At 50.4% G+C, this 17,181-nt stretch overlaps 1 pseudogene; it reads right to left on the bottom strand.

The window, feature by feature from the left end:
* Positions 1–2,076: 2,076 nt before the first annotated feature.
* Positions 2,077–2,662, bottom strand: LOC117704085 (small ribosomal subunit protein uS4 pseudogene; annotated as a pseudogene).
* Between the last annotated feature and the right edge of the window lie 14,519 nt (positions 2,663–17,181).

Raw genomic sequence — 17,181 nt, 5'->3', positions numbered from 1 at the left:
AAGTATTAACTAGACACAACCTGGAATCACCTGGGAAGAGTTGTGATAAGGGACTGTCAACACTGGGTTAGCTTGGGGGCATGTCTGGGAGGGTTGTCTTGTTAATTGACATAGAAAGACATAGACCACTGATGGTGGTATCATTCCCTAGGCAGATGGTCCAGAACAGCATGAGAGGAAAAAGCTAGCTGAGAGCAAGTAATCAGGTGAGCATGTATTCAGTCCTTTCTCTCTGTTCTTGACTGTGGATGTGATATACCCGCTTCTACTTCCTGCTTTGACTTTCCCTCAGTGCTGGACTGTGATCTGGAGCTGTGAACCGGAACTGTGAGCCAAATCGATCCCTTTTCTCCCATGTGTATTTGTCACAGCACCAGGAGCGAAACCAGAACCCCAGGGTCAGAACTCAGTTGGTAGAGTAAATGCCTGGCACACATGGAGCCCTGCATCCAAATCAAACTGGAAGTGGTGACGTGTGCCTGTGGTCCCAGCACTTGGTAGGGGCAGGCAGAACATGACTTCAAGGTTATCTTTGCAAGTCTGAGGCTAGCATAAGAACATGAGACTCTGTCTCCCAAAGAAAGTCTTTCTGTGTATGATGTGTGTATATGTCTGTCTCTCTGTGTGTGGTGTGTGTATGTGTGTCTGTCTGTTTTTCTGTGTGTGATGTGTGTGTGTCTTTCTCTCTGTGTGGTGTGTGTATCTGTTTGTGTGTGGAGGCCAGAAGTTGATGTCTTATATCTTTCTCAATTGTTCTCCACCCGATATTGAGACAGGCTCTTTTTCTTGACCTCAGAGCTCACCAATTTGGCTACTCTAAGCTAGTCCACAGCATGTCCCTGCTTTAGCCTCCTAAGAATTGGGGTTCTAGGACAGGCTGCCACAGCCTACCAGGTTCTAATGCTTGTATGCTAGGGGTCCAAGCTCAGGCTAACACGGTTGGTCAGAAAGCACTTTATCCATTGAGCCACTGGGGTGTTTTGCCTGGCATCTAATGTCTGGAAGCGGAAAAGTGTCAGGCTGGGTTTCACACCAGGATATCTCAGACTCCTGAGCTCACAAGGGTCAGCCTTTGCCCATGTCCACAGCCGTACACCTCTGGCAGAAGGGCAGCTTGTCCTCTGAGGCACTGGCTGGTGGCAGGGCCATTCCCAAGTACAGTTGCAGGGGTGAGGACTGCCGGCCTGACAGCTGCGAGCAGCCACCAGGGTTTCTCTAATGGAGTCTGGAGACAGTACGCAGCAGTGACAGTTGAGCCCGGAGATAGCAGGGTGCGTCGGGCTCCAGTATGACAGAAGGGACAAGCCACCAACAAACCTGTAATCCTCTGATTTCTTTGCAGCTGTAGCGTTTAACTCCTGCTTCTCCAAGCTGAGTTATGCCAGTGGGGTCCCTGCCCACTCAAGGGAAGAATAGCCATCACCTCGAACTATTGAAGTCTGAGAGTTATTTGCTTCTGCTATAAAAAAAAAAAACAAAAAAAAAAAACAAAAAAACAACAACAACAACAACCCTGCACTTATTTATTTAGCATGCACATAGGTATGTTGGTGTTTGACCATGGGTTTGCACCCTGGTGCATGTGTGAAGGTCAGGGGGTAACTTGTGGGGGTTGGCTTTCCCCTTCTACCATGTTGGTGTCCAGTCTGGAACTAAGTCATCATGATTGATGGCAAGCACTTTTACCCACTGAGCCATCTCTCTGGGCCCCTGCTTCTGCTTTTGGCTCCAACCCTACCTCAACTTCTTTCCCTGGAGACCCAGAGGGGTGGTTAACACTGCTGGCAACAACGATGATGATGATGACATGAGTGATGTGGGGTTGTATGTACATATCAGCCTTAAACTTAAGACGACCTTCAACTCTTGAAATATCTGCTGGCACCTCCCCACACATTAAGATCCCATGTAGACACTGCCGTGTCTAGTCAGGAGGGATATTTGACAAAGAAATCTAGAAAGATATCTTGTTGGTCTTGGTCTTTTCTTTTTCTTTCTTTTTTTTTTCTTTTATCAATTCTGTTTTATGTGTCAACTGGAAAACTAGACAATCCTCCAGTGCAGCAGGGAATTAATTTAATCCTCTCCCTCATCATCCCCAGCTCCAGCACCACCCTGGCCTTTCTTGGCATTCTTCCTCTTCACTCGGCCTGGACGGCCACCACCATAAGGAGAACGGAGGGAGAAGTCAATGTACTTCTGGGAGTCCAGACGAACAGTGAAGGATGGGATGTTTACCACCTGCTTGCGGACCCTGATGTGACATTGGCAGATGAGCACACAGGCATGGTGACTAGATTTGGCCAGGCCCAGCTTAAAGACCTGGGTCTGCAGCTGTCTCTCCAAGAAATCCTCAATCTTCAGGCCCAGGATGTAATCCAGCTTCATCTTGCCCTCATCCAGCACCCCTATGCGAACAAGTCACCTCCGTAGAGCACTGCCTTCAAACAGACACCAAGGATCCTTCTCGTCCAGTGTCAGCAGCTCCCCGGGCCGCCTTATGGATCTTGGCCAGGGTAAATTTGACCCTCCACACCTCACATTTGTTCTGGAGTCCATAGTCTCCAATCAACTTTAGCTCCTGATCGAGACACGATTTCTCAAAGAGTTTCCATGGGGTCACATAGGTTTTTCATCAAACCCAGCTTCTGGCGACTGGCATGTTAACTTTGCTAGGCTCGCTGTGCCTACGAACTCAGGTCCTTGACCAATCTTGGTCTTTTTATGGCTTTCTATTACCCTCAGGATAAAGCCGAGGTCGTGACCTCTGCCTGCAGGAGCCTTCTGACAGGGCCTTTAGCACGGCTAGAGTCTTCCACTTGGGTTTGTCCCACGGCTCTCATTTCCTTGGCCCTCTAACTGGCCTTACCTCAGGCCCTTTCATATGTGGTTTTTCTCCATCTGGCCTCAGCGTCTGCCCATACCGTGGCCTAGTCAGGTTCTTATCTTTCAGAGCTGTGCTTAACCTACCCTTAACCTGCAAGATGGAATCCAGACATTCTGCCTTAGTCCCAAGCAACCCTTTTGCCTTTCATACAGGAGTTCCCTACGGCAGGGCGGGGATCAGATACCTACAGACCCTACCTCGGTGAATTCTCACAGTACCCTCTAGTAGGTGCATATGCTGACTGAACTCTAGAGAGGAGGAAACTGACCCTGAGGCTCGGATTTTTCAAGTCCCAAGGGCGGTTTGCTGTTCTACAGCAACCTCTGAGAGACAGAGCCGACCCCGGCAGCCTCATGAGGCAGAGGGGGAAACTGAGGCAACTGGGCATGGGACAGTGAGTTCCCAATGTCCTGTAGGCCAGAGCTTGTCCCTGCCTCCCTCTTGTGAGCACAGATGCTTCTCCCTATGAAAGCCTGTTCTTGGTGGTCCAGTGGCTCAGCTGGGATTGGCTTCTTCCTGGGAGCTGGGCTGTGTGTGCTAGGACAGAAGGCACTTTCCAGAAGTACTCAGGGCTGCCTCACAGGCTCCTCCCAATCCACTTTGCCCCAGCTCCACGCAGCTGCTGAGTACAATTGGCCAACAAGTGGCCGCTTTGTGGAGTTGCTGCTGATGTGTTTGGAGTGGCTCTCTGAGTGGGAAATGGGGGTAGGAGAGACCAGCAGACAAAACAGCATGAGTGCATTAGGCTTTATTGCTCTGCACATTGCTGACATCACTGTTTTAAATAAGTTCTGTTTGGCCCTGGAGGAGGATAAAGGCACAAGAGGGAAAGAGTGCAGGCTGCCAGACACGTGCTTGCTTGCTCTTGATGGCTTGCACACACACACAGACACACACACAAACACACACACACACACACACACACACACACACACGCATGCACGCATGCACACACACACACATACACACACACACCATGCAGTTTAGAGTGGAGACATAATGGCCAGAGATGCTGGAGAAACTGTCCAACAGATGGGGCCAGCCCTGCTTCAACAGGAGGCTCCGGCTACAGATGAAAGTCTTCAGGTGAAACAGAAAGCCTGAATTAGCCAACTATTGTGTGGTGAGAGGGTAATGCGTCTGCCTCTTCCTAATGGCTACCCAGTTATCAGAGAACGAAACCACTCTGATGGTACAGACATTCAAGGACAAAGGTCACTGGGAGAAATGACAGAGGGGACTTCCACAAAGAGCCCCGTCTCCTCATCCCTTTGCAGATTTGGTCTTGCAGCACATTTGGCAAAAAGAGTGATCATGAAGTAGCTGGCTGTGAAGAGGTGTCCCAGAGGAGGAAGACAGCATCGGAGAGGCCGTACCATGAGGTGGATGGTTCGGGCGGGAGGTAAAACAGCTTTGCCAATGGGCCTCCCATCTGCCCAGCCTCCCTTTTCAGACTCCTCTCCTTCTCCCCATAATTCTGTTTCTGTTTCTTTAAAAAGAAATTTAATTCAAGGATGTGGGGCATATGCCCGTGATTCCAGCACACAGGAGGCAGAGGCAGGATTGACACAAGGTTGGAAGTCATCCTGGGCTACGTAGAGAGCTCATGTCATCCTGTCTCCAAGAAAAGTCAAGGTTAGGTGTGGGGCCCATACACTCCAGAGGCCAAGACAGGTAGCTTTCTATGAGATTGGGGCCATCCTTGTCTACATAGTGAGCTTCAGGCCAGCCAAGGCTACAGAGTGAGACCTCATTTTGAAAACAAACAAAACAAAAAGTCCATAAGTTAAAAAAAAGAAAGAAAGAAAGAAGAAAAGGTTTGTGTATCTCTCCCCTTGAGCCACTAGCCCACCTATTTATCCATAAATATACCTATATATTCCCACCCATGTATCCATATAGTTTTCCCATCCACCCATCATCCATCTCTCCACCCATCCATTTCCTCAACTACTTACCCATCCATCTATTCACCCATCCACTCACCCATTCATCCATTCATCTATCCATTCACCATCCATCTACCCATCCACCATCTATCCACTCATCCATCCACCCATCTATCCACCTATCCATCCATCTATCTACCCATCCATCTACCCATCTATCCACTCATCCATCCACCCATCCATCTACTCATCCACTCATCCATCCACCATCAATCCCCCCATGCCCCCATCCACCTGTCCTATGCATCCTCCCATCCATCTATCCACCCATCCATTCCCTCATCTGCCCACCCACTGTACATGCCTTATGCCCTCAGATGTCAGAAGAGGGATATCAGATTCCCAGGATTTGGAGTTATGGAGTGTTGTGAGTCTCCATGTAAGTGCTGCAAGAGCAATGAGTGCACCTAGCTGCTTGGCCCTAATTTAAGTGTGTGTGTGTGTGTGTGTGTGTGTGTGTGTGAGAGAGAGAGAGAGAGAGAGAGAGAGAGAGAGAGAGAGAGAGAGAGACAGAGAGAGAGACAGAGAGAGAGACAGAGAGACAGAGAGAGAGATACAGATGCTGACAAAGGCCAGAGGGTGGATAGATGGGTGAATGGGTGAATAGGTAGATGGGTAGATGGATGGGTGGGTGGATGGGTGGATGGGTGGATGAGTGGATGGGTGGATGGGTGGGTGGATGGATGGGTGGGTGGATGGGTGGATGGGTGGATGGGTGGGTGGGTGGATGGGTGGATGGGTGGATGGGTGGATGTTGAACCCCCTGGAGCTGGAGATACAGGCAACCTAACATGGGTACAGGGTACCTAACTTGGATTCTCTGCAAGAACAGCAAGCTCTCTTAAATACCAAGTCATCTCTCCAACACACAAGGCTCTTCTTGCATACTAGCTCATGTGGTACTTTTTCAAGTTGCTTCACTTCTGGTGTTTATAGCATTCAATTTAATACACATCTTTTGAGCTCCAATTATGAGCATGGATTTCTCTGGGGAAGTCTGAGGTGACCAGGCTGCTTGGAGAGCAGACAACAAACAATAACAAAAAGTCCAAGAAAGAATCAAGAAAGTAAAGTCACCTAAGCCTGTCACATCCCCTGAGGGAACTGGAGGGGAAGCCCCTGTAGGTGCAGATGGTGTGAGGGTGGGCAGGGACAAGGTGCCCTGGCCTTCTAGATTGATTTTTGTTGCTGTGACAAAACACCAAGCAAGTTAGAGTAGAAAAGGGTTGAGTTGAGTTACAGCTCACTGCCCATTACTGAGGGAAGTTGAGGCAGAAATTTGAAGGCAGGCCTACTTACTGTGTTCCACACAACAGTACCTCTGATCAAGAAACTCACTTCACAGGCAAAAAAAGTACAGCAGGATCTGTGGAGGATGCTGCTGGCTGGCTGGCTTTCACTCAGCTAGCTTCCTTATACTTACTTATAGGATCATTTGCCTAGGGATGGTGCCACCCATAGTGGACTGTGTCCTTCTACATTAATAATCAAGTCAATAGCCCACAGATATGCCTACAGGACAACCTCATTAGGCAATTCCTCAGTTGAGGCACCCCTCTCAGATGACTCTAGGCTGGTCAAGTTAAAGGTAACCAGTACAACTGGGGACATAGAACTGTGAAAGGGGCTGAGGTTCTGATGGGCAGATGGAGGAGTCGAGAAGTCTAAGGCACCCCAAGACTGAGCCTAGGGAGGTTCCTGTTCGATAAGTTATTAGCAGAAGCTCTGAAAGTCCTGAAGGGGTGGAAGAGGTGCAGGAGAAGCCCCAAGCCCAGCGATGTGTGGCAGCTGGGGTGCAGTGTAAGTGAGCTAGGAGAGACAGTGTGTCTCCTTACTTCACTGTCAGGAGCTCTGCAGCAGAAGGCTTTCTTGATTTCTCCTCAATGCAACCACAGTAGTAGTTAGCATGAGAAAAAGCAACCCCCCTCACCCCATTTGCAGGCGAGGAGGTCTGTGCAGGTGTCAGGCAGAGAAGCTAGCCTGGAAGACATGGCAATGAAAGCTCGGTTCATCCTGACTCATCAGCCTTGATCAAGACATCTAAAGGAGACTTCTAAAGAGTCTGATCTCAGGCAGTTTATTCTCAACATGTTTAAGCCCAGTATAATTTGGGAAAAGAAGTTTCCTGTTGCAATATGATCTCTGGTGCACACGGAAAGCATAATTACATTGAAATGTGACTCAATGTACATGTCATTTTCTCTAAGAAGATGGGCCCTAGAGATAGGCTACCTGTACTAGCTAAGGCCCTGGCCTGGTCCCAATCACCTAGATAGGATAAAGGTCATTTGGGCCATTAGCTACCTCTGGTCTTGGTTGTAGGAGCCTAAGAGTCCCTGGTTGTAAAGTTCATTTAGATTACTAGCCATCTCCAGTCCTGGTTGTAGGAGCTTGATATGGCCTGGCCCGACAGGTAACGATCATCACCAGGCTGTTAATCAGCTCAAGTTATAAGCTTTCTGGATGGAAGAACAGCCTCTCTCTCTCTCTCTCTCTCTCTCTCTCTCTCTCTCTCTCTCTCTCTCTCTCTCTTTCTCTCTCTCTTTCTCTCTCTCTCTCCCTCCCTCCCTCCCTCCCTTCCTCCTCTTCTTCTTCCTCTTTGTTTTGTTGCTGTTTTACATTTTTTTCCCATTGGAAAGACAATCCTTGGTTTCTCTGGAGATCTGTGGGCACAAGGACTTTCATTCTATGCTTCCAACAGGAGGGTTGTGGGGGTGGTCACTTAAGTGCCTACTGGGCAAGCATGAAGACCTGAGTTTGGGTCTCCAGCACCCACATAAAAGCCAGGCAAGGTTTATAATTCCAGCCCTGGGGCAGTGGATGAAGACAGGCAGACCTGGAATTCATTGACTGACTACCCTGGTTGAATTAATGAGCTTTAGGTTCATTGAGAGACCCTGTCTCAGACACTTAAGGTGGAGAGAGAGACTGTAGGACTCACCTGATGTCAGCCTCTGGCTTCCTCCAGCGTATACACACACGAGCATGCACACACAGAGGTGTCATATGCAGAAGTCAGCTAGATAGATTCTGGCTCATTCCCATCCCCTTTGGCTCCTCTTTGGGAATCCATTTTGGTTTCCCAGGATTCCTTATGATCTCTAATATCTACTGTGGATACTCGGGCTTTTCTCTGTTTAGTAGACAGCCATGTCCATGGTGACAGGACATGGCAGTTCTGATCTTCCAACTCTTCTAGCCCCAGTGTCTTCTCTGCCCAGCTTCCTTTCCCTTCCTTTCCAATAAGCACCCCACATCTGAATGTCTATCATCAGCCCCATTGCCCAGCTATTGCTCTCTGGAGAGCCCCAGTGGCTTTGCCCCACTGACAATCTTAAATGATGAGGTCTCTCTTTCCCATCCCCACAGGGGCCAGTGGAAGCTCCAGTCACCATCTCTGCCCACTGGAAGGGCTGCTTCTGCTCACTGTGATATCCCCACTTCTCACTCCATGAATAGATCCTCTGTGGAGATAAGCAGGGCTGTGGCAGAGCGGGATGGCAAGGACAGGAGGCATTGGGACACCCTGGCCACCTGGCACAGTGTCAGAACACCCTGAGGCCCATAGCACCCTAACTCAGATTAAGTTCCTTGAACTCTAGCTGGAGGTGGTAGCTTGCACCTGCCATCCCAGTACTCAGTAGGGGCTGAGGCAGGAGGATTCCAAACTCCAGGTTAGCCTGGGCCACAAACAAACAAACAAAGAAACACCCCTGGATTTCCTGACATCACGGCTCTCTCTCTCTCTCTCTCTCTCTCTCTCTCTCTCTCTCTCTCTGTCTCTCTCTCTCTCTTGCATTCTTTGATTCCTTACATACACCTAGGCCTAACGACAACACAGGGGCGTCACAAGGAATCTGTACCCCTTCCAAGCAGTAGCTAACAATTATGGACTGCTTAACTTATCGAGTTGCAGGGTGGGGAGTGGGAGGAGGGCATTCTCCTCCAGCCAAGCCCAACACAGATGCTGAGGTCTAAGCTGTTCTGTTAGGCAACATGAATTCATCCCAGATTTATGGATGAGAGATCAGAATTGGAGACTCCACAGTTCTGAGGGCCTTCCTTGAAGTTGTGCTAGAGGAAAGATACAGAACTGGAAGGTGAACTTGGGTGAGAGAAGCTCAGGGGTGACCCCAGGAGCTTGGGGCATAGTGCCCCTACTCTCCTCTCACCATTTCACAAGGAAGGCAGCATGCAAATCTGGATATGGTGCTGGGGATCAAAGCCCAGGCTTTGTCCGTGTTAGGTAAGCACTCTTCCGACTGAGCTAACACCAGTTTGTTGGTGTTTGCAAACGAGGTCTCATACAGCCTCAGCTGACCTTGAAATCACTTTGTAGCCCAAGCTGCCCTTGAAGTCTTAATCCCCCTTTCTCTACATCCTGTGTACTGAGCCTCATGTTAATTTTTGGCTATTATCCTTGATTCTTCCTTCCTCCCCTAATTTTCTCCTCTCCCTTCCTTTCTTCTTTATCTCTGGCTTTTGTCTTTAGGATAGTTTTTAAATAGCAAGATAAAAAAAAGTAGCCAGATAACCCCTGTCCAGCACCCCTGGTTTTGTCTCTAGATTTCCTTAATTTGTGAGCTCTTGAAAGCACGCAAGCGCGAGCACATACACACACATGCATGCACATGCACACACACATATGCACATGCACATGCACACATACACACACGCACACATACACACACATATGCACATGCACACACACATACATGCACACACACATACACACACATATGCACATGCACACACACATACATGCACACACACACACACACACACACACGCACACATACACACACATATGCACATGCACACACACATACATGCACACACACACACACACACACACACACACACACACGCATTCTTCCTGTAGGAGGTTCCATGCACTAATTGCCTCCCAGGATCTTGTTGGAGCACAGATTGTTCTCAACAAGTCTGGGGTGGGTGGCAAAGGCCCCATGTCCTACCTCTCTGTGAGGCTCCTGGTGACCCTGTTCCTCCATGTACTTTGTTCAGTGCCTAGAAACCATGAAGGCATGCTGCTCTTCCTGCTGACCAGGTCTGGGACTAGGGTCATGAAAGATTTACTTGGCCAAGTTAGGAAGATGGGGAAGATGGGGGTTTAGGGTTCTTTGTTCTGGTTAATCCCTTTCCTAATTAAAGGTGACTGGTCCCTTTGGTAATGGTAGAGATCTGAGCTTAGGGTGCCACTGAACCAGGGCACTGCTATGAGAATCCGGTGTCGGTGGAATGGAGTATCCTAGGCAGGGTTCTTATTTACTCTGATGGCCCAGAGTGGTCCTGCCCGGGGATGTTGATGGTCGAATGACTCTCCAAGATTGCAGTGGGACCTCAGATGCTACAATGCACTTACAAAGCTTCTCATTCTCACCTTCACCCTTAAAAATAAGTCCATAAGTCAAGCTCACTGTGGAAAAACTAGAGACTCCCTAAACTTTCTCTGTGACCCAAGCACCCCACCAGCCTTGGTTTCCCTTCTAACCCCAGTTTATTCCAGCCTTGTGCCTGAGATAATTCTGGGCAGCAGTGGCCAAGCCTGAGGGCATCCAAAGCTGCTTGTGCATAAGGCTCCCAGCTTGTGGCTGTGGGGATTTCTGGTGGGGGAGGGGAGGGTCACTGCTGCTGTCCCACCCAGCCCACATGGGGCTGTTTTCATGGGACCATCGATCCAGCTAACCCAAGGAGATGTGTTACATCTCTGGGGTCAGGGGTCCTGAAATCCAGCTGGTAAACTGCCTGGGGCCTGTGTTTAAGAGCCCGGCCCCATGTTTTGGCTCCTTGAGGCTAGGGAGAACTTGCTGAAGTTTGATATGGCTCTGGGGGCCAGTGAGAGGCAAAGGGCTGCTGCCCAGGGAGGGACAAATAGATCGATGGGAAACTGCCATGACCTCTTAACCTTGGAGATGGCGTCAAACCACATGGTTAACGTGGCCTAGTAAATCTGGGATGGATCTTCCTCCCCTGGGACATTGGTGACAGTAAGGACAGATAGGGGATGCCAGACAAGATATTCTTCTCTATTCTGGTTCTTTCCTAGGGTGGGACAAGGCCAAAGGGGGAGCAGTTCTCTTCTTCCCCGCACCCCCCATCTGTTGTCCTCACAGGACCTGGCTGGCCCCTGGGGTGAGGCACATTAAAAAGGAGATGGCTCTTTGCCTTGCAACTTTGCCTTGGTTGGGCTGGAACTTTTCTCGCCTTTTCTCTAGGCCTTGGTTTTCCCTGTGTATACCATGACCAGCATTCCTCAGCATGTAACGGGCACATCCAATGGCCCCCAAAAGATGAGTTAGAAGCAGGAGTGCACCCTGTCCTGAGGAACAGACACGTTTAATTCCCCCCATCTCTTCTCACAGTGTTAGGGAAATGTGGGCATACGTGAGGCCCTGGGCTGCATCCTCAGCACTCCTTGAGAAGCTGGCATGGCAACCACACCTGTGGTCCCAGCAGCTGGGAAGTGGAGGAGGGAAACTTAGAAGTTTTAAGATCAAGGCCCTCTTGCAAGACTGCTTGGCAGGTAAACGTGTTAGTCTCCAAAGCCTGAGGATCTTAGTTGTTTTGTTTTTTGTTTTTGAGGCAGGGTTTCTTCTTGTAGCCCTGGCTGTCCTGGAACTCACTCTATAGACCAGGTTGACCTCGAACTCAGAGATCAAACCGCCAAGTACTAGGATCAGAGGTGTGTGCCACCACTGCCTGGCTCTGAGGACCTGAGTTTGATCCTCAGAGTCCAGATGAAAGGAGAGAATTCTCCTCAGACCTGCACACACACACACACACACCCCTGATCTCTCACACTCAATAATAAATAGATATATTGACAAATAAATAAATAAATAAACAAATAATAAAGTGAAAATTTTAAAGCAGTTCAAAGTCACGCTACCTACAGGGTCAGTTCAAGGCCAGCCTAGTAAATTCTGTTGATATAAAATTTATTATCATACCAAAAAATATGGTTTGTTTTTTTTTTTTTTTGAGAAAGGGTCTCACACATCCTAGTCTAGGCTGACTTAAAACTCCCAACCCCCCTGCCACATCCTCCCAAGTACTGAAACTACAGATACATTTTAAAATAATTTTGTTTTCTGTGTATGGGTGCTTTGCCTACATGTATGTCTGCGAGCTGCATGCAGAGATCAGAAAAGGGCATCAGACCCCATGGGACTGAAGTTGTGGGCAGGCAGTTGTGAGTGGCCATGTGGGTGCTGGGGCCTCTGGAAGATGAATTAGCGTTCTAAACTGCTGAACTATCTCTCCAACCCCAAGGCTCTACAGCCATTCACTACCATGCCTTTCTCTCCTAACTCTACCACCCGGATGTAGGGGTGGAACAGCTGTGGGTTCTGCATGCATCAGCTCAGAAGATCCGATGGGCCAGGATTTAGGGCCTGGGCTTGGCAATCCTGGGCTAAGTCCTGCTTCTATCTCCTGGCTGAGCAGCATCAGGTAGGTGGTTTAGCGTCTCTGTGCTTCTATGACTAACTTATGCAAGAGACCAATACTGTCTGCCCCAGAGGGTCCACAGGGACTCCATATGATTCAATAGGGATACCACTGTGGCCATTGTCCACATTAATGGGGTTAATCTGGGTGACCAGGAGACCTAACTTCCCATGACCCCAGAAGGAAATGGCTGTAGTGTCATGAACCTTCAGGACATTTCTTCTTGCTTTTCTTTCTCTTTGCTTCCTTCAGCTCTTCTTGTCCATTGATAAGGCGAGCCCTCCTCCACAAACAACCTCCATCTGATTCATCCCAAGGCAGATGCAGAAAGTAGCTCAGGAGATCCTGTTACAGGAATCCTGCCTTTACCTGACTGCTGCTCCCGTGGGACAGAGGCTGCACAAAGGGGCACATCACTGACCATTGCGATCGAGTGGCCAGATTGTGGGGGTGGGGCCACAGGGCACCTGTGTAGTGTCTCTTATCTTCCTCCTGAGGGGGCCTAGACTGTTCCCTCCCCCCAACCCCCAGGGTACAGCTTTGTCCTAGCTTTTCTCTGTCTGCTGCCCCAGAAGTCAGGGCCTTGCCTGCTGCCTACCCTGTGAGCCAGCCCCAGCCCCTGGCTTCCCAGTGATCTGACCTGACACACACATAAAGCCCTCTTTTCAGAGTCCCATGTAGGCTGCCCCAGGGGAGGGGGTGCTGAGGAGGAGCACTGGGGTCCTCAGAACTCCCAGACAAAGCTGCCTTGTTGGGAAGGCCTGGAGAAGCAGGGACCCCAGTCTCTGGGAGACCTTTCCCCTTAGGGGCTCACCAGGGTGCACAGGGCCAGCTGCTTCAGGAGCAAGGTCATTAGCTTGACTGAGCCCTGAGCCCAGGGCACACCAGGGCAGAGCGGGTGGGGCTCAGGGGCCTGGGATCCTGACTACAGGACTCCTAGGCTCCTGATGGAGAGTGTTTGGGAATACACTTCAGTCACCAGAGGCATCCCTAGCTTCCTTCTCTTTGGTGTGAGCCTAGAGTCTTGCCTTCCAGGCCTGTGGTCTACTTTCCTAAGCCATTGTTCAATTTAGTTCCTGGAGCTTCCAGTCTTTGAGCACACTGATCACCTCCCCCATCCCCTTTTAGACAGGGCCTCACTATGTAGCCCTGGCCTGGAACTTGATATGTAGAGGAGCCAGTGGAAAGAACAGCAGGCCCTGGGGCCTTCAGGAGCTATATTCAAGATTTTCCCAGACCTCAGAATCTCCTGTGCACAGCTATAGCTTGCCACCCTCGGGCCACTTCCAAACAGTAAAGGGGACCCCATCCCCCAACTCTGGTCTCTTTGAAAGTCACACTGTCTGTAGAGTGGCATCCCAGGCTATCTATCTTATAAGTGGGATCTGGCCGGATGGCGGGGTGCTGTGGACCGGAAGTAAAAATAAACAGAATGTGAGTGGGACCACCAAACAGTGACAGGGACATAAGTGAACAGACTCACCAGGGAAGGGACCGCTGGCTGGTCCCTCAACAACATTTTTAGCTCCTGCAAGGATGGGACCATGGCTAGTTGCAAAGGCCTCAGACTCAGTTTTCTTGCCCCTTAACTAAGTGACCTGTGGGTTCCTGTGAGTTTGCGTGTGGGAGGGGGAGGGACATTAATGTCACAGTTAGTCACAGTTCATGCTTGATCTCTCCCTAGGATCTGGGTGTGAGGGAGACCATTATGTCATGCTGGCTAAGGGGAGAAAGCAGCATAACTTGTCAGTCATTCTCATGGGGCAGGCCCAGGAGTTTACCCCTGCTTAAATTGAGCCTTTTGAGTACACTTTCCAGCCTAGGAAAGCCTGTAGAATCAGCACTGTATTGGGCCCATTTTTCAGATGGGAAGAGTGAGTTTCGACCAGCAAGCATTCAGTTGCTCCAATTCTGCCTGGATTCTATCCAGAGACTCCCCACAGCTTGACTGTGACTCCTCAGAGAGCCACATCCAAGGCTCTGATCCTGGGAGACTGGTGAACATGGGCTTGTGGGTTGGGGTAGGGGTGTGGGCAGGAGTGGGGTACACTACCATTATGAGCCCCAGCTGCCCTCAGGATTCTAGTTACGCCTGCAGGTTGTGAGCCTGCTTTGGTCCTCAGAACAGCTCGGAACCTGCCTACCAGGTCTCTACTTCCCTGAGGCTCCCTGAGGCTCCCTGAGGCTCCCTGGCCTCCAGCTCCAGCTCTGGAGGCTCTAGAGCCACAGTAAACTGATGGCTGGGCTCTCTGAGCTCTACAGATTCTCTCTCTGCAGTTATGTAGGAACCTTCAGGATCTGCACAATGGCTGCTTCAGGGAAAATTGACCCTTAGCACTTTGTTTCTATCTGGATAAACTGAAGCCTAAAATAGTTAAGGGTCCTGCTTGGGGCCATGCCTGTGGCAGCTTGGTTCAACAGCGTCCCTCTGACATCAAGCTGCAGGAACAAGTGTCCAGGAATTCCACAGCCAAAGGCGGAGGTTTTCAGGCTCTGAGAAGCCACAAAGTCATGGGAAGAAAATGCTATGTGGTGGTGGGGCCGATGGCCCAGGCCCAGGGCTAACTGCTCCGTTTACATCTGTGCAGTGGATTCTTCACAGCAAGAGAAATGGGGCCTGTAGCCATTGGGCATGAGGGGGTGGGTCAGCTTCCCCCCAACCTCCTTCTCTTTAGAGGGTCAACACCCTTCCTCCAGTTCCTACCATAAGAGAGGGTCAGGCAGGTAACTAGATGAGGGAAACCGGCTGAGCCAGACATTAGGAAGTGGTTAGGGACTGTGGATGGCTCTCCCTCTCTGTCTCCCTTTCCCTCTCCATCTCCCTCTTTCTCTTTGAGACATGGGTCTCTTTCTATGGACCTGACAGTCCTGTGCATCGCCATGTAGACCAGGTTGGGTTTGAACTCACAAAGACCTGCCTGCCTCTGCCTCCCCAGTGCTGGGATTAAAGGTGTGGGCTTTTTTGATCCTGCTGAGTGCTAGGCTCTGGGAAAAAACTAGCCTCAGTTTCCCTGACTGTGGTTGGAAGGGAGACTCAGCACCATCTCTGAGGCTACGTACCTGGAGGGCCTGGGTGGACGCCAGCATGCAGAGAAGCCACTGCGGCTTTAAAAGTGCCAGGTCCACCCCAGCATCAGCAACGTGCCACTGAGCGGAGCCTGCTGGTGCACAGGCCACCTGCAGAGCCCTCCACAGCTGGGGAGATTAGTCTCTTCCACTAGACAACACCCATTACCCTGGTCCAATAGCCATCACTTCCGCTAGGAGAGCTGCAGATGAGATATCGATTGCACTGACCCCAGGCGAGCCCTTTCCCCAGCCTGAGAGGCCTGCAGATCAGTTCTGTGCCTGGCCACTCCATTGTCAAGGCCCTGGGGTCTACTGCTCAGAGCTGTGTGCAGCTTTGGGCCTGGGTTGGAGCTGGCTGGCTGCGCAAGTGGACTGGCCTGGGCTGGTCAGGCTCTCTCTGCTGTTTTCTTCTCTCCTCTCTCTCTCTCTCTCTCTCTCTCTCTCTCTCTCTCTCTCTCTCTCTCTCCTTTCTTTCTTCCTTCTCTCTTGCTTCTGTTCAGTTGTTTCCTCCTGTCTCTTATGTCCTGTCCTTTCTCTCTTTCCCTCCTCCTTTCCTCTCTCACCTACCTTCCTTCCTTCCTTTCTTCCTTCCTTCTCTTCCTCTCTCCCTCCCCTTTTTTCCCTCCCATCCTCCACCCCCCTTCTGCCTCTCTCCCTCCCTCCCTCCTTTTTCAGCCCCAGGCTGGCTTCAAACTTGCTGTGCAACCAAAATAGCTTTTAACTCCTGATTCCCCCCGCCCCCATCTCCACCTTCCCACTGCCGGCATCAGAGATGTACACCAGTATGCCTGCTTGTACAGTGCGGGGAAGGAACCTAGAATGTGCTACATGATGCTGTAGGAAACAACCAGGGCTCAGTCCTCCGAGTGCACCCTCATTTTAGGAGGGAGGTGAGGGGGGCCCTTTGGTGAGAGTGGATGTTCAGGTCTGCAGTGGGAGGCCACGGTCAGTGCCGCTACTTGTGTGGTGGAGGTGGGGTGGGGTTTATCCCTTACAGTGTCCTCCCAGGCCAGCCTGGGGCTGGTGGCTCCTGGTGTTAGTTACATGGCTTCCATTCAATATGCAGGCACTGACCCTGAGGACAGGATGGCTGGGAGGCCATCCTTGGAATGAATAGGCTCTTGAGGACAGGACTGTCTGCCTCTCCTTGCTTGCCTGCTCCACTGCAGCACAGGGCTGGACATGTGTGAGTCACCACCCAAATTCATTTTCTAGTCTAATTGAGGAGAGCAGAAGTGGGCAGCTTCCTTTCTTCCTTCCCCCCTTCTTTGAACCCTGCAGCCTGTGTCTGATAAGGGGATACTGGCCTTTGCCCATTGCCCCACCTGCCCCTGTGCCTCTCCACTTTTCTGAAAGGAGGAGAGCATCTTTCTTTTAGTCTGTCTTTAATCAGTTGGTTTCAAAAACAGTCCGTGGCACCAGGGAGCCCAAAGGGACTTTGGAAAGGTCCTAGGTACAGGGTCCATCAGCTGTCCCAAGTCCTATGCATACTCTGCATGTAAATATGTGTGCATGCGTTACACATGTGCAGGTGTGTGTGCTTATGTGCACATATAATTACATGTGTGTTATGCATGTAGAAGTGTGTGCTTGTGTACGTGTTTGCACATGTTAGGCACATACAGGTAAGTGCATGCTGGATCTGAACAAAAACTTTTACAAACAGTTTTCTGGCTGCCATAGGGATGTTTGGTGATTCCCAGGGTAGCTGGGGCTGGAGGCGGAATCTGATTGCTGGCTTGGATTTAGAAGCCTAGACACAGATCCAGAGGGTCTGTGTGACTCCTCCTCTTCCTGTGTGATCTC

This window comes from Arvicanthis niloticus, chromosome 2, assembly GCF_011762505.2.
Source record: "Arvicanthis niloticus isolate mArvNil1 chromosome 2, mArvNil1.pat.X, whole genome shotgun sequence".
NCBI classification, from domain to species: Eukaryota; Metazoa; Chordata; class Mammalia; order Rodentia; family Muridae; genus Arvicanthis; species Arvicanthis niloticus.
Note: the sequence above shows the minus strand (reverse complement) of the source record. Positions and strands in the feature narration are given on the sequence as shown.